General features: G+C 38.7%; 1 pseudogene; it reads left to right on the top strand.

The window, feature by feature from the left end:
* Positions 1-19548: 19548 nt before the first annotated feature.
* LOC145102736 (putative UPF0481 protein At3g02645 pseudogene) lies at positions 19549-21453 on the top strand (annotated as a pseudogene).
* The last annotated feature ends 222 nt before the right edge of the window (positions 21454-21675 follow it).

Here is a 21675-nt window from a genome sequence, read left to right as displayed (position 1 = left end):
AAAACCTTTTTCTGTGGGAATAAAACCTTCCGAAATGTGTTTGTTGTGAAACATAAACCATACCTTGTAGTGTTTATCAAAACAAGGGTAAAAGTGTAATGTACATGAACTATACTTTAACATAGTTTATTCAAATGTTTGTATGTAATAGATGTGCTATGATTATAACAAATCGTTATTTCTATGCTTTATCTAGCAAACTCCATTTGTTAACTGATCTATGACTATATACTAAGTTAAAATGTCATTTATTTGCAAAAACATATGTTCACATAAATATATACACCTTGCTCAACATGTTACAAGGTGAAATGAAATTGATAGCATTTTTCTGTTGTTAACATTTTCTTTTACTGATCTTAGAAAACTTATAGAGAAATCATCGAAGGTCCAAATCAGAATCCGTAAAGTCTGAGGGTTTTGTAAATTAGTATAGTTTGTTCATAATTTTTATTATGAATTTTAATGACCTCCAACTTGTGTGAAAAAGTCCATATTCACAGACTGGTCCAGATTTTCTCTTGGAATGATAGGAAGTTTTGTAAAAATCACCATAAATTGTAGAAAAATCGTGTGGAGATGTGCATGTAGTCATTTTAAAGCTAAGAACTGGAACTACTTTCACCTAAAACAGTTTTTAAAACTAAAATGTTTAAGTTTCCCAAAAGAGTCTGTGAATGGGGTTGAACTTTTCTGATGAAGGCTGTTAAATGAGTTATATATGTTCTTGGTGTTTTAACTTGTATTCCCCCCCCCCCCCCTCCTTAAAACTTAAGAAAAACATGAAAAGATAGGGGTATGAACCCACCTTGAGTGGTTTCAGTAAATGAGTGTTGAAGAAGAGAAGTGTTCAACTCAAGAACACTTGAAAGATCACTTGAAGATTCGAAGATCTAACATGAATGTGATGATGTTTGCGTAAGGAATCAATGATTTGAGTAAAAAGGAAGTGTGATAATCATAAGGAGGGTGATGATACTTACCAAAATGAAGGAGAAAAGCTGGAAAATGCCTTGGAAATCTTGAATTTGTGTGAGAGAATTTGAGAGAAAAGTGGTGTTTGATTTGTGGTGGAAATGAGTGAAGTGAGTGAAATGAAGAGAGAGAGAGAGAGAGAGAGAGAGAGAGAGAGAGGGGATTTCCCAGCTCTTTGGGTAAGAGTTTGCTGGAGAAATGAGTGGAAAAGGACCATGAAGTGACTAGGAGTGGTGGGGAGGACCATAGCTGGTCAAAGGAATGGGCATGGGGTGGTTGTTTGTGTCAAATATTATGGCAAGATCCACACTCCACCTCATGATCTCACTTAATAGATTTTATTCTTAAATAAATATTTCCATCAAAATGTGTTTATATAATGAATATTTAGGGTCTTATATGTTAAAATATGATTTCTGGAGAAAATCCCGCATTAAAAGGATGAAAAACGGGCATAAAATGTTAAAAATATTGAAAACCGGGTAGGAAACGCCGAAATCCGAAGTTCAGGATCGGAGGTGCTAAGGCTCGGTCATCAGCAGCCTAAATCCGAAGTGGCTTGGTCTTGGTCGCGGAGGTGGATCTGAAGGAAAAAGGGAGCTGCGGTCCGAAGTCAGGAGAAAGGGGAGGCTGCGGTTGGCTTGCTGCGGCTGGCTGGCTGCGGTCGGCTTGCTGCGGTTCGCTGGCTGCGGTCGGGGCTGCGGCTCGCCTGCTGCGGCTCGCATGCTACGGTCCGGTCCAAGAGGGTCCGGTCTCTAAGAGGCTTCAGCCCTAGGGCGAGGTTCCGGGTCCTTTGGGGTATTTCACTCGTTCTAACCTTGATTTAAGCGATTTTTTACCCAATCAAGGGTCGGGATGACCCGAATGATTCCAAAAAGTTACGGGAACTTTTGAGAGAGATTTGGGAGAGATTTCACATACTTGGAGAGATTTCTCATACAAAGAGAGATTTGGGAGAGATTTCACATACTTGGAGACATTTCTCATACAAAGAGAGATTTGGAAGAGATTTCACATACTTGGAGAGATTTCTCATACAAAGAGAGATCTGGGAGAGATTTCACATACTTGGAGAGATTTCTCATACAAAGAGAGATTTGGGAGAGATTTCACATACTTGGAGAGATTTCTCATACCAAGAGAGATTTAGGAGAGATTTCACATACTTGGAGAGATTTCTCATACAAAGAGAGATTTGGGAGAGATTTCTAGATAAAGAGAGATAGAGTGAAAACGATTGAGAGAGGTTTCGTGTGTGACATTTGTGAGTGTTTGGCTTTGCAACGTAAGGTCCGTAAGCTCCATTAAGCCATGTTTAAGGATCTTTCTCACTCCCAGTGAGTATGCAACATCGTTTTATCGGTTTGGTTCGCTACTAACCATAGTTTTTGGTTAAGGAAATCTAGATGTACGAACTTTTCAATTTATGATTTCTCATTAGAATAGCGAGTTGTATAGTAATTACCTAACTTAAGCCCTACTACACAAGGGCTAGTTAGGTTGACCGGTTTGACTTGTTGACATTATTTGACTTTGACTTGACCAGAATTTGACGGTTGTCACATCATCCCCCCGTTAGAGGGAATTTCGTCCCAAAATTAGCACTTGGACCGGGACTTAATGAATTTGGGGAAAAGATGGGGAAAGCTTTTCGTAGTACAAGAAATTTATATGGCGGGGACCAATCCGCCTGATGCTAAATGACGCCTTGGAATTTCTTATTGTAACTTGAGCTAAGTCAATTTAAAGGAGTTTTTGTTTTGAAGTGATAGTGTATTCTATGTGTGCCTTTATGTTCCCCGCTACAAAGTGAAGACTCTCGTTCATTTCGATTTCGCCAAGTGGTAAGTGGGCACACACCCGTTTTACCGAAGTTAATCACTCAAGCTATTAACATGTCGCCCAAGTTTTAAACAATCCCTTTTGTTCTACTCGTTGGTTTGCTGTTGGTAGGCCATACTCACGTCTAACCTAGTACCCTGCAAGGGTCACCAGGGTCACGAAATGAATCTACTATCTTTGATAGGGATAACAAATATTAATAGACCCTGCGGTCGCTTAATCTCTTTGATGTACATTCTAGTCGATTCCTCCATCATGTCGGTTTCTTTGATTAGTAGGGGGTGTGCGTTTTCGGTCAGTCTGTCGACGGTTACCCAAATGGTCCATTGTCTTGGGTAGCTTGGTTATGAAGCCCATGGTTAGCCGCTCCCACTTCTTTTCAGGTATCACTGGTTGTTGTAGGAGACGCGAAGGCTTCCTTTATTCTCTCTTGACATTGGCACAAGTCTGATACTTGGCCACATGTGTTATGTCTGCTTCTCTATTCGCCCACTGAGGGTACTTTTTGAGGTCCGGACACATTTTGTCCGAGCCTGGATGAAGGGGAGTAACGAGTTTTCATGTGCTTCGTTCATGACATTATTTCTGAATCCATCAACCTTGGTGTCCAGATCCGGTTCATGGAATAACATGCCCTACCGTCCGTGCCTTCTAGGTTCTTGTGATCGGTGAAGATTGTATGCTTCGAGTCGTGGAGATAGTGCCTCCATACCTCTAGGATGTACACTACCACTCATAGTTTCAAGGTCATGCATGACCTAGCCGACCTCGTACGTCTTTAGCTGTCTTAAGCCATAAGTAATGACTTCTCCTCGGAGCGCTGCATAGGGCCTGCTGTAGCGTCTACCGTTTTATTAGATCGGTTAGGAACTTATGGGTTCGGGTTACACGACTAGACTTATTCGGATGATAGGGCGTTCACTTGCACTCCTAGGTAACCTGGTCCAAAGTTCATGGCAGGACTCGTACCTGGTCTATCTATCATTAACTTGCGCATATAAGGTGTATGTACTTAAGGTTGGCAAGATAGTTGGATGGGTGACTCTGCCCCAAGTCCACAACCAGACATGGAACAGAAAAGAGGGCAGAAGCACACTTCCAATGTCCATAGAATCTTAATTATACATTATCCTCGCATATACACGTAGTAGTGGTAGACTAACTGTATCCGTCCCAAGCTTCTGTGCTTGAACCTTGTCTGCTGTATGCGTGACATTCCCGAAGGGTCTCGTGGAAATACTTGTGATAAGGTTTCGGAAGGTATAACACTCCTCTGGTGCGTGTTTTGGAGTTTCACAGCGAGAGATGACCCGGAGGTCCGTGCTGGATGTTTATGGGAGACAAAGGTTTCTTTATTCGGTGGGTTAGGTGAAGGGTCCTTTCGTAGTCGTTAAATCGGGAAGATGAGGACTATACCAATCGAAACTGAATGGTGACAACCAAATCTTTTTAGATAAACATGTGTTAGGTTGTATTCATATAGAGTGCTCATTAGAGTGATAAAGTATCTTGTGTTTCTTTTCAGTGTGTTCCGTTTTGTTCGATGATATTATTACTATAGATGATTCATACCACAGTGTCTAGCACTGGTAGTAGGTGTGTTTCGATAGCTAGTAATGATACTTGATATCATGATCCTTGACAGGTCACTCTATGATCGAGCGGTATATGAACGTCGTATGTAATTTGATTTTGGTGAAATCGTCGAGTGGGTGGCCCTACTCAATTCCTACTACTAGACATGGAATAGGAGTCAAGATAGAATTATTTGTTTCAAGACTTTAGTATTTTGATTATAATTAACCCTGATGTATGTACAAAGTCATCACAGCTTACAGGTAATGATCCAAAGGTCATATATGAGTGTCTTTGGTTTGATTTGAACGAGAGAGTATTTTAACTACTTTCAGAAAGACGGTGATTTTAGCAATCATACCAAATTCATTACATACATATGGTACTTAAATGTTTTTGTCATTGGTAATATTACAGAAGTCCTAATATGGTTCCCTGTTACCCTTGCTAGTTTGTTTGTCACACTTCTCCAGCTCCCCCGCCATTCTTCTCGGTTGGACACTCTCTCTTGAAGTGTCCCGTTTCACCGCATAAGTAGCATACTGGGCCTACCTTGGTGCTGGTGATTGAAGGGAGATGTTGGGTCAGGGCCTTACAGAAACGGACGGTATGTCCTTTCCTGTTGCAGTTGTTACAGTGTAAAATTCGGCAAGCTCCTGTGTGATGGTAGTTCCACTTGTTACACTTTGGGAGTGATCCCTTATATGGTCTGGCCAACACTTGGGTGACAGACCTTGTGGCTAGGGTCGCGGCATGTGTCGTGACTGTTGTTGTAATGGCAGGTGCAGGTACGGATTGCTTTCTTCCAGCAAATTTTTGAGGTAGGTTACACTTCTTTTCATCCCAAAACTTTCGCTTCTTGTTCGTAGGTTTGTGGCCTGAGGCGCCTTCGTTGGCAGACACCCGTTGGTGTTCCTGATTGTTAAAACAATTTGTATTGTCAGTACCACTTCCATCTTTGCTGGTGTTGTTAGCATTGAATTGCGCCATGACGGCTGTCACGGATGCCGTGACTGCAGCCTGAAAAGTAGCAGAGTCTATTTGCAGGGTTGGCGCCTTGCTAGTTGGTTGGTTGCCTCTTGGTGAAGACATAGCTCTGTTTCACGATGAAAAACGACTTCGTGAGTGGAAATAATTATCTCAAGCGCATCCTTACGATTTATATTCACATATATAAATTCTTGCACATTAATGTACTATTCCTAGTGTTTCTGCTAACGTTCCTAAGACAGATTTATGGTAGTGGGTATAAGTAGGTTTCGTACGGGCGTTAAGCTTTACTCATCTTAGGATCATGTTTGTCCAAATACACTTGGCCGAGGAGTTTTTGATGGGACCCGGTGTATTAGTGCTTGTATGATCGCACCCCATAGGTCTACGAAGAAGGAACCTCTCAACCAAGGTGTTTAAAGGTGAGACGGAAATGAGTTTTTAGAATGACTATACATTGCGAGTTTTCTAACTAAGTTTATCTTAGTTCATTTTGAAACGAATTTCGATTGTTTTATGGTGTTTTGAAAACATTTCATAACGAGAGCCTATAAATGATAAACTCATGTGTTTTAGTAGTTCTGTATCCCAGTGAAACCTTGTAACTTGACCCAAGCTAGGTCCTAAGCCCATCTTGTTAATATGATTCTAGTAATTGTGGTTCAGCGAACATTTTTGGCCTCGATGCAGGTATACCTCACATCCATGCAAGGAAAAGTTTTGATAGCAAATAGATCTCTCGATTAGTATAACCGCTTAAATTGCAGTGACGTGCTTACACCTAGAATAGAATAGCACCAACACATACTCAAGAACTTAATTTACAAATTCTTGTGAGCGGTATGAACTTTACTCATGACAGTTCGTCCCTTGTGATCCCTGAGGCAAAGTTGATGCATCTTGCAGCTTTGCCAATCGATGCTTGGCTGCAATCATCCTCTGTTTGAAGGTCGTGTGTCTACCCTATTACTCTTTTTCCTCTTCACGAGCGGCGATAAGGTCCTAAAAAGAGAGTTGGTCTTGAAAATAGTAGTCTAATTCCGAGTCTCTGGTACGTGAGATGGTAGGGTCTGTAGTAGCGCGCAGTTTCTGAACTCGGGTTGTAGTCTTCTTGTGTTAATCCCCGATGTTCGCGATCTTCCGGGTCTTCTCCGGGAAGGCTCTGTCTGTCGGTCCCCCGTGGTTGGGTCATAGCACCCTCGTTAGTCTCCACATGGTGGTTGCTGTCATTGCTGTCGACTTCAACCCTCAATCACGGTTGCCTAACGGGGCACATATTCAATGTAGTCGGAACAGTTCGCGGGAACCCTTGCTATGCATGGAGGGTTGATTACCTCTGGTTCCACTTCTGATTCTCCTCATAACCATCCATCATTTCTTTGATTGGGAAAGTAGGGGTCGTCCGGTAAGTAGGATCTTGCTATGTTGTACGTGCGAGAATAAGAGTGGAAGAGATAATTACTAGGCATCTAACTCTAAAATTAATTACTTATAGGGGTGATCCTTATTAGTTACTTCTATAATGACATAGTGCATACTAATTACATATAACAAGATATGATAGACCTTCGAATAAGTGATCCTACCCTAGGTCCACATCCAAACAAGGAAAAGGAAGTAAGGCAATGACCATAAATTCTAAGTCTATGATTTCTAAGTTATATATAACTTTAGAGTATCCACTTAGTGACAGTAGACCTATTATTAAGGATCTATTTAGTTTTCATATAAGTAATGATATTACAAAATACTCCTATAGTATTTTAAATTTTATGTTTGGTTCTTAGTAACTTTCTTGTATGGGAAGTTTTTAGGCTTGTTGCTCACTACGACCATGCCCTGGCATACCATAGTCACACGTCGGATAAATATAGTTGATAAAGCTATATTCATCCCAAGTCTGATTACATATCCCAAGGTCTACTCATAGTGTCCAACTCCTCGTTTTACTTTTGTATTGTCCTAGATAATGATACTATACTAGTATGTATGTATGTACTCATACTTTTAACAAGAAACTATTCCATTTCTAAAAGTATAATTGTTTTGAAAAATTAAATCAGAGACTTTAGTCTCAATGTATTTATAGTTTGTATATCTTATGTGGTTTGATATACTTAGTTCACTATAAACAATGCTCTGATACCAATCTGTCACACCCCCAAACCAAGGATGGTGGAAACGTCCGGGGTGGACTTCATGTATAGTATCACAACAACGAGTATAATAGTGCTCAAAGTAAATACAACCATCATAAATATAATTGAAAAAGTTACACCAATGTATATGTTTACAAGTTTCAAATCAATTACATTATGATGACAAAATGAACTGTTTGACGATTTCAACGTCCCATCCTCAAAATGCTGTTGGTTTTTCCTGTTTCACTGATTTCCTGAGAATACAAGTTGTTTGAAAAAGTGTCAACACAAAGGTTGGTGAGTTCATAAGTTTTTGAGATAAAGAGTTTGGAAACCGATCTTTGTAATGAGTTGTGTGTTACCAAGAAAAATCCAATATTTTCCTTATAAAAGTTATGTGGTCCTAAATGTCGGGACCAAGAATCAACAACTATTTGTCATACTTAAAGATATAAAAGTGGTTTTAAATTGGCGTAAAACCCTTTCTGATTTGAGAAAAATCCCGTAATGAATGGTGTGTAGTCTTAAATACCAAGGCTAAAAATATACAGTAATATCTGTAATTATTGATATAAAAAGTGATTTTAAATCGACATAAAACCCTTTTTGATTTATGAAAAATCCCCGTAAACTTTATGTGTTGTTAACTCCCTATGTGAGCCGCTATAACCATACTATGACTGAATGAACCTGCCACGACGTTTCTCAGGCGTCGCGAAACTGAAATGACACTTGTCACCACAGACCTGTCGGTCTAGCTGTTGCATGCAGCTCAGGTGTGGGGTGTCTAACCCAATATAGATCTATACACAACTATCATGTTCTCCCTATAGGAAACTCTGATTATAACTACCAAGAATTTGGATCCCGTACTCGGACGTACGGGGAGAGAATGTCTCACAATTTAAGTTACCAAGTTTACGTGTGGTGTGCGTGAGTGTAAAACCTTTTTCTATGGGAATAAAACCTTCCGAAATGTGTTTGTTGTGTTAATAGAAACATAAACCATACCTTCTAGTGTTTATCAAAACAAGGGTAAAAGTGGTAATGTACATGAACTATACTTTAACATAGTTTATTCAAATGTTTGTATGTAATAGATGTGCTATGATTATAACAAATCGTTATTTCTATGCTTTATCTAGCAAACTCCATTTGTTAACTGATGTATGACTATATACTAAGTTAAAATGTCATTTATTTGCAAAAACATATATTCACAGAAAGATATACACCTTGCTCAACATGTTACAATGTGAAATGAAATTGATAGCATTTTTCTGTTGTTAACATTTTCTTTTACTGATCTTAGAAAACTTATAGAAAAATCATCGAAGGTCCAAATCAGAATCCGTAAAGTCTGAGGGTTTTGTAAATTAGTATAGTTTGTTCATAATTTTTATTATGAATTTTAATGACCTCCAACTTGTGTGAAAAAGTCCATATTCACATACTAGTCCGGATTTGCTCTTGGAATGATAGGCAGTTTTGTAAAAATCACCATAAATTGTACACAAATCTTGTGGAGATGTGCAAGTAGTCATTTTAAAGCTAAGAACTGGAACTACTTTCACCTAAAATAGTTTTTAAAACTAAAATGTTTATGTTTCCCAAAAGAGTCCGTGAATGGGGTTGAACTTTTCTGATGAAGGCTGTTAAATGAGTTATATATGTTCTTGGTGTTTTAACTTGTATTCCCCCCCCCCCTCTTAAAACTTAAGAAAAACATGAAAAGATAGGGGTATGAACCCACCTTGAGTGGTTTCAGTAGATGAGTGTTGAAGAAGAGAAGGGTTCAACTCAAGAACACCTGAAAGATCACTTGAAGATTCGAAGATCTAACATGAATGTGATGATGTTTGCGTAAGGAATCAATGATTTGAGTAAAAAGGAAGTGTGATAATCATAAGGAGGGTGATGATACTTACCAAAATGAAGGAGAAAAGCTGGAAAATGCCTTGGAAATCTTGAATTTGTGTGAGAGAATTTGAGAGAAAAGTGGTGTTTGATTTGTGGTGGAAATGAGTGAAGTGAGTGAAATGAAGAGAGAGAGAGAGAGAGAGAGAGAGAGAGAGAGAGAGAGGATTTCCCAGCTCTTTGGGTAAGAGTTTGCTGGAGAAATGAGTGGAAAAGGACCATGAAGTGACTAGGAGTGGTGGGGAGGACCATAGCTGGTCAAAGGAATGGGCATGGGGTGGTTGTTTGTGTCAAATATTATGGCAAGATCCACACTCCACCTCATGATCTCACTTAATAGATTTTATTCTTAAATAAATATTTCCATCAAAATGTGTTTATATAATGAATATTTAGGGTCTTATATGTTAAAATATGATTTCTGGAGAAAATCCCGCATTAAAAGGATGAAAAACGGGCATAAAATGTTAAAAATATTGAAAACCGGGTAGGAAACGCCGAAATCCGAAGTTCAGGATCGGAGGTGCTAAGGCTCGGTCATCAGCAGCCTAAATCCGAAGTGGCTTGGTCTTGGTCGCGGAGGTGGATCTGAAGGAAAAAGGGAGCTGCGGTCCGAAGTCAGGAGAAAGGGGAGGCTGCGGTTGGCTTGCTGCGGCTGGCTGGCTGCGGTCGGCTTGCTGCGGTTCGCTGGCTGCGGTCGGGGCTGCGGCTCGCCTGCTGCGGCTCGCATGCTACGGTCCGGTCCAAGAGGGTCCGGTCTCTAAGAGGCTTCAGCCCTAGGGCGAGGTTCCGGGTCCTTTGGGGTATTTCACTCGTTCTAACCTTCATTTAAGCGATTTTTGACCCAATCAAGGGTCGGAATGACCCGAATGATTCCAAAAAGTTACGGGAACTTTTGAGAAAGATTTGGGAGAGATTTCACATACTTGGAGAGATTTCTCATACAAAGAAAGATTTGGGAGAGATTTCACATAATTGGAGAGATTTCTCATACAAAGAGAGATTAGGGAGAGATTTCACATACTTGGAGAGATTTCTCATACAAAGAGAGATTTGGGAGAGATTTCACATACTTGGAGAGATTTCTCATACAAAGAGAGATTTGGGAGAGATTTCACATACTTGGAGAGATTTCTCATACAAAGAAAGATTTGGGAGAGATTTCACATACTTGGAGAGATTTCTCATACAAAGAGAGATTTGCGAGATATTTCACACACTTGGAGAGATTTCTCATACAAAGAGAGATTTGGGAGAGATTTCACATACTTGGAGAGATTTCTCATAATAAGAGAGATTTGGGAGAGATTTCACATACTTGGAGAGATTTCTCATACAAAGAGAGATTTGGGAGAGATTTCTAGATAAAGAGAGATAGAGTGAAAACGATTGAGAGAGGTTTCATGTGTGACATTTGTGAGTGTTTGGCTCCGCAACGTAAGGTCCGTAAGCTCCATTAAGCCATGTTTAAGGATTTTGCACACTCCCAGTGAGTATGCAACATCGTTTTATCGGTTTGGTTCGCTACTTACCATAGTTTTAGGTTAAGGAAATCTAGATGTATGAACTTTTCAATTTTTGATTTCTCATTCGAATAGCGAGTTGTATAGTAATTACCTAACTTAAGCCCTAGTACACAAGGGCTAGTTGGGTTGACCGGTTTGACTTGTTGACTTTATTTGACTTTGACTTGACCAGAATTTGACGGTTGTCACAGTGAAAAATTGTTTAAATTTTTACGGTGTTATAAAGAGGTTCAAGGAAGCTCCAGGGTTGCTTGATTATCCATTAGAGGCAGAGATTGCTGATGATCGTTCAGTGTATGTATCGAGGGTACATCGAGGTTTTGTTATGGAGCTATTCAACGAGAGGTACCCGATTGATTTGGTTCCAATTCCTTTGCGCAAGAACAAGGTGATCGTGAGGATGGATTAGTTGAGACCTAATGTGGCGATGATTGATTTTTTGAACCAGTTAGTTCGGGGTGAACCCCAAGTGGGGGAGAGCTTGTTATCCATGGTGAGGGTGCCCAACACAGATTGGCTCTCTCTTCAACTGCGAGGGCTCAGATATATTTACAACAGGGTTATTCTGGGTTTGTGGCTTATGTATTGGATACCAGAGAGGAAAAGAAGAGGACGATTGATGATCTGCCAATTGTTCAGGATTATGCTGATGTGTTTCCGGAAGATTTTCCTGAAGTGCCTCCGGAGAGGTAGGTGGAGTTTTGTATTGATATTGTTCCAGGTGCGGCTCCGATAGCCAAGTGACCCTATCTGTTAGCGCCGCTGGAGAAGCAAGAGTTGTCTACACATCTATTGGAGCTGTTAGACAAAGGATTTATCAGACCGAGTAGTTCATCCTAAGGAGCACTGATACTATTTGAGAAGAAGAAGGATCAATCCCAGAGGATGTGCATTGATTATCGGGAGTTGAAAACGTTGACATTGAAGATTGGCTATCCGTTTTTTAATATTGATTATTTGGTCGACCAACTTTAGGGTATGTCTAAGTTCTCCAAGATTGATTTGCATTTATGTTATCACCAGATGAGGGTTCGAGAGAAGGATGTTAAGAATAAGGCCTTCAAGACCCGTTATGGTCATTACAAGTTTGTGGTGATGCCTTTTCGGCTCACCAATGCACCAGTAGTGTTCATGGATCTCATGAACCGGGTTTGTAGATTGATGCTTGATCGATCAGTCATTATGTTTATTGACGATATCTTGGTCTATTCTAAGACCAAGGAGTAGCATGAGGATCATCTGCGAGAGGTGTCGGAGACTCTTAGGAGGGAGAGGTGGTATGCCAAGTTCTCCAATTATGAGTTCTGGTTGCATGAGGTGCAATTTTTAAGCACCTTGTCAACCAGAAGGGTATTTTGGTCGATTCGGCCAATATTGATGCCATAATGTAGTAGGAGATTCTAAGGTCTCCATCCGAGATTTGGAGTTTCCTTGAGTTAATTGGGTATTATCGGAGGTTAATCGAGAATCTCTCCAAGATCGCAATTTGGTTGACTAGGCGACCTGAGCAGTAGGCGATGTTTGAGACCTTGAGGAAGAAGTTATGCAAGGATTCGATCTTGACCCTGCCAAAGGGTGTGGATGATTTCTTGGTATATTGTGATGCATCAATTTCGGGATTGGATGCAGTTCTGATGTATAGGGTTCATATGATAGCTTATGCTTCGAGGAACCTAAAGCCTCATGAGGCGAATTATCCCACTCGTGACTTTGAGCTGGGGAAGTGTTTTTTGACCTCAAGATTTGGCGACATTATATGTATGGGGTTTGTTGTATCAGTTACACGGACCATAAAATTTTAAGGTATCTAATAGATCAGCCAAAACTGAACATAAGGCAGCATAGGTGGCTTGATGTCGTGAAGGATTATGATTGTGATATCCCTTATAACACGGGGAAGGCCAATGTGGTGGATGATACTCTCAGCCGCAAGGCGGCCGGTACTTCCATCAAGGATTCTTGTTTAAGGATGATGATGATTACTCCACTTTAGAACAGATTAGGGAGGCTCAAGTTGAGGCTATGCATGAAGAGCACTAGAAGAGTGAGCACATAGTGGGTCAGGTGGCTTCTTTTGATTATGATAGCCTGGGATTGTTGACCCTTCATCGGAGAGTATGGGTTACATATTGCGGGGGTGTGCGGCAGATTTTGATGGAAGAAGCACACAAGTCGAGATTTTTTGTTCATCCGGGTTCAAAAAAATGTATATATATATATATACATATATATATATATATATATATATATATATATATATATATGACCTGATTATTAGTGGCCCTGGATGAAGCGGGATGTGGCCTGGTACGTGGAGAGGTGCTTGGCTTGTAGGAAATTCAAGGCTAAGAACCAATGACCTCACGAAAAAATGAAGTTGTTGGGTATTTCCGTTTGGAAATGGGAGGAGATCACGATGGACTTCATCATGAAGTTGTCGCGGACAACGTGAGGAATGGAATCAATTTGGTTCATTCTGGACCTATTGAACAAGAGCGGTCATTTTATTCCCATTTAGAAGTACATATTTGTAGAGCAGTAGGTAGACATTTATATCCAAGAGGTGGTGGTAAGGCATGGGGTTCCAGTATCAGTTGTTTCAAATCGAGATGTTCGGTTCACTTCTAGGTTTTGGAAGAGGTTTCATGAGGAGTTGGGCACTCGGTTATACCTCAGTACAACTTTTCACCTTCAGACCAATGGACAGATCTAGCGAACTATCTAGACCTTGGAGGATATGTTTCAGGCATGTGTACTGGATTTTGGTGGAAGCTGGGATACGTATCTTCCCTTAGCCGAGTTTTCCTACAACAACAGCTACCACTCTAGTATTGATTGATGTCCTTTTGAGATGCTTTATGGGAAAACATTTCAGACCCAGATTTATTGGGGAGATATCAGCCAGATAGTTATGGGTAGCAAAGAGGTGGTGCTTCAGACCACCGAGTTGATTCAGCAAGTGTACGGGAGATTGTAGACTGCATACAGCCGACAGAAGATTTACGCGTATAGATGTCGGCCATATTTGAAAGTTTAGGACGGGATATAGTACTCCTGAAGGTGTCACCTTGGAAAGCTATCATCCGGTTCATGAAGTGGGGCAACCTGGTCCCCAGATACATCATTCAGACTTACAACAATTTTCACATCTCTCAATTGCGGAGGATTTTGGTTGATGATTCCGCAGTCATTCCTTTGGAGGATATTCAGGTGGATGAGTGCCTAAACTACATAGAGATACCCATTGCGATCCTAGACTAGAATACGAAGACCTTGCAAAAAAAGGTTGTGGGTCAAGTGAAGGTGCAGTGGCAGTACTAAAGGGATCTGAATGGACATTGGAGACAAACGAGGAGATAAGAGAACACTACCCAGAATTGTTTGCGAATGTAGATTTCGACAATGAAGTCTAATTCAAGTAGGGGAGAATTCTAACGTCGGGTTTCCCAGGTAAATTTCTTGAATTCAAGTATTTAATTATGGATCATGGACACGAGGTCAACCCGCTGGTATGTTGGATGTACCTATGGTATGTTGGGCGTACATAGGTCATGGGAAAACCCTAAATAGGGTTAGACCCTATTTAAGCACCTTATTCCTCAAGGTTCTCTCATTACCAGCCTCCACTGTCCCTAAAAGCATTGCCTCCAAAACCTATCCCATTTTTAGAGAGAGTTGACCTTTATGTCTTTTTTGTTGTGTGTTTAGGTGCATCTAGAAGAAGGAGAAGAGCTCATTGGAAGACGATTAGTTTGCTTAGAGCTTGTAGATTTAACACTCTCTTCCCCTTTGCAAGCTTTTGGAGGTATAAAGCATCAAGCATTATGGCTCCTTAGCGTAGATCTAGATTTAAGAAATATATTGGCATGTTTTGGTCCCATGGTTTGGTTCTTATGAGTAGGAATTACTCCAGAACATTTATTGGTCATTTCTTCGTATTTTTGGAGTTGTAGAAGCATAAAAATGGCATCTTATTGGGATAAGCTCAACTATGCATGAGTTGATAGTCTTAATATGAAGTTAGAATGTTAGGAATGCATGTTGGGTAGCTTTGAGTCATGCAAAGGCATCAAGTTGATGACTTTATCGTTTAAGACATTCCCCAAGAGCTAGATCTGCAAATTGGATGTAGGACTTAAAACATTAAGTGATTAACGAGGATTTGGCAATCTGGAACGTACATGGGGTGTACATAAGCATACGTTGAGCGTACATAACCGAACCGGTTTTTTCCCTTAGTAATGTAAGTTGTACGTTGGGCATACTTAAGTGGTACACTTAGTGTACTCACAAGGATCCCTTTTAGGCTTTAATTCTTTTGGGACATTGTTAGGCCTTAGGTTTTTGGGCCGTTGTTTGGCTTAGGGTTTTGAGCCATTGTGGGGCCTTAGGTATCTTAGGCCCTGTTAGGCCTTAGGTCTCTTCGGCCTTGTTGGGCCTTATGTCTTTTGGGTTTGGGCCATAGATTGAGAGGCCCATTAAGGGAAGGGTAAAATGGTCTTTTACCCCTAAGCATTTTAGATGGTAATATGGACCTTTTATGCGTTATTAGCCTAATTATTTATTAGGGTTTATTTGGAATGTTCAGTGTGAGGAGTCGTGATAGCAGCAGCCTGGTAATGTGATTTGTTTTTCTTCAGACTGAGGTGAGTCTCCTCACTATACTTGTGGGTCGAAAGCATCATTGTCGGCCCACTAAGTTATGTTGTAGGAAAGTAGTGGTCTTCGTGACACTTACTGATATGTCTGTATGTGTTTGTTGTCTTTGTGACTCTTGATTATATGATTGTATGCTTAGTTGTAGGGTTAAAATACACTCGTACCAGTTGAAAGATACCGAATGAGTCAGAAGGGGCTCAGCAAGTTAGAAGGGACTTAGAGAGTAAGAAGGGACTTAGGGTGAAATAGACATGTAACATGTTTTAGCATGATATGTAAATATGATGTGTGTATGATATTTGTGGTATGTGGTATTTGGGGAACTCACTAAGCTTTGTGCTTATGGTTTATGTTTATGTTTCAGGTACTTCCAATTCGAAAGGGAAGGGCCCGACTTGATCACAACGCATCCACCCATGTTTCCGCTCTTTCTGATTTTGGCAATTGTACTGTGATAACTATTTTACTATGACATATTATTGGATGGTTTGAGTTGAATTAGAAATGAAAAAAAAATTCATTATGATTTTTGGGATGTTACAAGTTTAAAGCGTATAGCTTACCACCCTCACCGCCTAATTGTATTTTGAGATTGGAGTTCCCAAAAGGGTTTGATATGATGTATGTCCAAATTAAAAGTATTAACTTAAAGTATTAAAATATATATTTTTATTAAATATTTGAATTATATGTTACCCATGAAAAATACACATTTTCTTTCTAATTTGTTGGTGTAGCTCGTGTGGTAAACTGACGCGTCAATCTGAGAGTATATGTGTGAATGATGTGGAACTTGCGAATCTCAAGAGTAATTTGAGCTTAGGATCAAGCATTTTTGTATGGTTAATTGAACATCTGTTTTATGATCTCTGGCAGGCCCGTTATAGATTTGAGATGAGCATAATTTGAGATTAACATCCCATTCAAAGTCAATAAATCTTAAAGATTTTGGAATTTCAAAGTGATTAAAATTGGCAAATAATATTTCCTACCTAAATAACTTTTTGGTTTTTTTTACCATATTATAGAGCCAAATATGGATCATTTCCTTATTAAAAAAATGTATTTAGGGTAAATTATTTTCTTAGGATTAATATAATAAACTATAATGAAAATTGATATTGAATGATGTCTATAATCTTATCGATTAAAATCAACTATTATAAAACTTCTGAAAGGATAACCTATTAGGATGATCAATGTTTTCCAAATTCGCAATGCAGGAATAATTCTCATAAACGAAAAGAAATATCATGGTTTTGATAAAGTTCTTCCAGAAGTTCCTCAAACCGCTATATTCTAAACTATTAGAAAGAGTAGTTATCAAGCGTATGTTGTAAACTGAAATATTGAAGTAAAACAAAATAGAATTTCATTGGGTTAGGAGTTTACTAGGTTAGTCAAGTAGCTAACAAGTACATATGACCAATTTGCATAGATTTTGATTTGCATAATTTTAAAATATACATGGAGGAGTTTCATGGCTTGTTGAGTTTTTCTTTTGGAACTAACATTGCCAAAAAGAAGCATGTCAGTTGGCCATGGATTAAAAGACGATTAGTGTTTGTATACCTAATTTGGCCACAAACGTCAAAAATAATAGAAGACTTATTCTATGACATTTTCTGACAGGCTATTCGTTTCCAAAAGTGAAAAGAGCAGAGAAAGCATACATGCCTAATATAGGCATACCTGAAGTGAAAGTACAAAGCACATGGAGAAGATAACTTGATCATGGATTACGAGCCCATGCTATTATTCATAGGATCGAAAGACAACTTGTTCTCCTAAATGTTTAGTCTTCAATCAAAAATATGAATTTATAATGCTTTTGGAATATTAATTCTAAACCTTAAGTTTCTTACAAAGGATAAAGTACTGACATTTGCAAGAATATGTAGTGACTGAAGTGAAGTGAGTAGACTGAAACATATAGAAAATAACTTGATCATGAATACCAAGTCCTTGTTAATATTCATAGGATCAAAATACAACTATTTTCTCAAATTGTTAGTCTATGCAAGTTGCTTTACATGTTCTTAAATATCTCAAAGGAACAATACATTGAGTATTTCTTTTCAAGAATACTCCAGTGTTTAATGTTGAAGCTTTTTGTAATTCAGATTGGACAACTTGTCCTCTCATAAGGTGTTCTATTAGTAGCTATTTCATCTTGTTAATTGAATGGGAATTCAAGACATAACAAATAGTTTCTCTATCTTAAGTTGAGGCTGAGTATATATTAATGAGGATGGTCTATTTTTAAATGGCATGGCTAAGTCGTTTATTAGATAAATTAAGCTCGAACCTTTCACATAAGAAATTTCTCATAACTAATGTTTTATTATTGCCCCTTCTAATTACTTTATATCTGAGATATAGTGAATTAATGATGTTATTTGGGTCGGAACCAGACTGAACCGACCCGAACCCGAATAACCTAAAAACCGAATAAAGGGTGATTGCATGAACCAAAAACCGAACCGATTAACTAGTACGAGTTCGGTTCGGTTATTACCCGAATAACCTAAATAATATAATAACAATGCATTTTTATACATCAACATAAAACATTGAAGGACTAACATAACACAATAACATATTAAAAGAATGACATTTACATAGTAGATTAACATAATGTGAATTAATTTCTTACTTGAGTTTCTTAAATTGGAGTCCAATTTTCCATGACTAGACAAAGTATGAATTCGTGAATCCATAAAGACAATAGGAAGGGTCGATTTTTGAAAGTTTGAAACAAGATGAATGATCGACATAAGTGATTTCGATTTTGGAAATAGATAAGAAGATTTGTCGATTTTGAAACGACGAGAACGAGCATAGGGGTTTTTTTTTTCTGTTATGAACAACGACAAAAATGTGAATCGTGATATTGATTTCTATCGGTCAGAAAAAGGGGATGATGAATGCTTATTCGAGTCGGATATTTAGAACCGAATAAGTTTTTGTTTGGGCAACCCGAACCGAATAACCTAATAACTGAATAAACATAATATAGATAGCCAAAACCCGAATTGAATTACTTATTCAGGCCTAATTCGGTTTGATTTGGATTTTCGGACAAAATTCTGATCGCTATAGTGAATTATATTTCTATCCCGAAAATCATTGATATGAATAATAGTACGTCGACCCATAATACATACACAAAACTCGGAAATAGGTACACTCGCCAAGTATAGTAGGTACACTCGCCAAATCATAACATGTCGTCTTCCCACATAAAGATAAAGAATATATTTTATATTTTAATAACCGATACCAATTTACGAATGATATAACAATCATTTGATACCGAAATTAAGAAATTCAGATATGCGGTTACAAAATTATGTACTTATTTATCGCATACTTATTTACTATATTGAATCATCTGTTAAAAAAGATTCCGTTGGATCATGTATTTCAAAATCTTATTGGATAAAAAAAACTATTTCAAGATATTGTGTGGGTTTTTTTATTTAAAGTTTTTTATATTAGTTTTAAAAATAAAAATCCAATTGGGTATAACTTTTATATATTTTAATAGTGATTTATTTATTTATTTAAATAGATTGATATGGGTATCATTCCTAAACTAGGTTTATGAAAAAAAAAAAAAAAAAAAAAGGATCATTATAAAGAAGGTCTTTCTAAGCATTTTCGTAAATTATTGCAAAAGTTTCTTTATTGCTTATAATAGCATGTATTTTCAATTCTGCTCTTTCTGAGTCACTACAAAATGAAACTTAAAGATTTTATTTGTTTTCTTATACGTGAAAAAACAAAACGCAAAAAAACAAAAGAACCCCATATCTATTGGGAAATTATTTACTTTTTTCGTTTTCACATTCCCATCAAAAGTTTGGTTGCCCTGAAATATCCAGCACGCAAATCACGTTCTGTTAAGCCAATCCTTCAAACAGTGTATATATAAGATTATATCTGGTAATATAGGCCATACACCATTCTTATCTTCAACACCATCACCATGAAATCCTCATCAAGCAGCTTCTCCGGTTCCCACTCTTTCACCAAATCCAACATCGATCAAGAAGGATGGGTGAAAACCATGCGTAAATCCATCATCGAACCCGATGATGAAGAAATATCTAAAATTCCCGTTTGTATCTTCACTGTCCCTAAAGTACTCCTTGCCACCGACCCTGAATCCTACATCCCACAGGAAGTTGCGTTAGGTCCTTTCCACCATTGGCGGGAGGAGGTCTATGACATGCAAAGGTACAAGCTTGAAGCAGCACGTCGTACACAGAAGTTCATGAATACAAGCTTCGAACGCATCGTGGAGTCGATGAGGAAACAAGACGAGGGTCGAATCCGTGCTAGCTACCACAAGTTTCTTGATATGTCTGGAGAGGTACTGGTTTGGATTATGGCTGTTGACATGGCGTTTTTACTGGAGTTCCTTCGCGTGTATTCCATGAAAGAAGAAGGTCGAACACTCGAGAAAGTTACATCCTCGATGTCACATTTGGTGGATGCCTCCGGGAAGAAACTTTCGCATATGGCGATTCTTCGTGATTTGGTTATGGTGGAGAACCAGATCCCGTTGTTTCTCATGAAGACGATGCTGGAGCATCAGATTCGGGATGATGAAAACAAGTCAGCTGCAGAGACATTGAAGTCAATGCTTATGGGGTTATACCACGAGCTTTCTCCATTTAAAGAACAAGAGTTGTCTGATGTTGACATCGACGACTGTGATCACCTCCTTGACTTTCTTTACCACTTGACTGTGCCAAACAACAAAGAACTCCATATTGAAGCCATTGAGATCGAGTATGAAGGTATCACCGAGGAAGCCGGCGATGGTGATCAAGAGAAAGAATCATTTGCAAAACCTAGTGATCTTCGAAGGTTCACGGATTTTATTTGGAAAATCCTTTCCAAATCAAACGCCGCTCTGGTAAAGATTTTCAAGAAAATAATTTTCGGCAAGCCAGTTACAGTTGTAATGAAACTGCCATGGAAGATCTTGTCTAACCTTCCTATACTCAAACTCTTTAAAGAACCCATAGAAAACATGCTAAGAAACTTTCGTGGTGATGAAGAGCAGAAATCAAAGGACGACAGTAACGATTCGAAGGTGCCATTAATAGAGGAAATAACGATCCCATCCGTCACTGAAATGGCCAAAGCTGGGATCCTTTTTTCACCCGTTAATGGTGGAATCTTAGACATTAGCTTCGATAACCAAACATGTACGCTTTACCTCCCAGTAGTCAATTTGGACGTAAACACAGAGGTGTACTTGAGAAACTTGGTAGCATATGAAGCCTGTGTTGCAGCGGGGCCATTGGTGGTGGCTCGTTACACTGAGCTAATGAATGGAATAATTGATACTGAAGAAGACGCAAAGCTTTTAAGTGAAAGAGGGATAGTTTTGAACCATTTAAAGAGCGACAAAGAGGTTGCAAATTTATGGAATGGCATGAGCAAATCTGTGAAATTAACCAAAGTTCCCAAAATGGATAAGGTTATTGAAGATGTGAATAAAAGGTATGCTAAAACATGGAGGGTTAAATTGTCGAAGTTCATGAAGAAGTATGTATTTGCATCGTGGAAGATTCTCACTTTGTTGGCTGCTTTGTTTATGTTGTTCTTGTCGACTGTTCAAGCTCTCTGCTCTGTGTACAGTTGTGCTCGTGTGCTTCATCAGCTCCCAGAAATTCCAGAAGGGACGATGGAGTGAGTGTATTTTATGTCTGTGTGTTTATTTCTTTATTTAGAAAGTTCATAAGCTCTCTAGGGTTTGATTTACTATATTGATGGGTTTTATGTTTCGATTTAAGTTTTTTTTTCATTAACTGGCTACTATATTCATACTATACTATATTATATCGATATCAAACATTTAATAAATTAAATGTGAATATAATATCGAGGAGAGAAAGTGTGGAGTTGAATGACCATCGGTAGAATAGAATTGTAATCAAAATTTATGATTTTTTTAAGAATTAAATTGAATATGTATATTTTCTTTCCTACATGACAATCCATACAACTCTCCATTAGTTTAGTGCATTGGA

The sequence above is a fragment of the Lactuca serriola genome, chromosome 4, assembly GCF_051521515.1.
Source record: "Lactuca serriola cultivar US96UC23 chromosome 4, Lser_US96UC23_V15, whole genome shotgun sequence".
In the NCBI taxonomy this organism is placed as follows: domain Eukaryota; kingdom Viridiplantae; phylum Streptophyta; class Magnoliopsida; order Asterales; family Asteraceae; genus Lactuca; species Lactuca serriola.
This window is presented reverse-complemented; position numbering and strand designations above follow the sequence as displayed.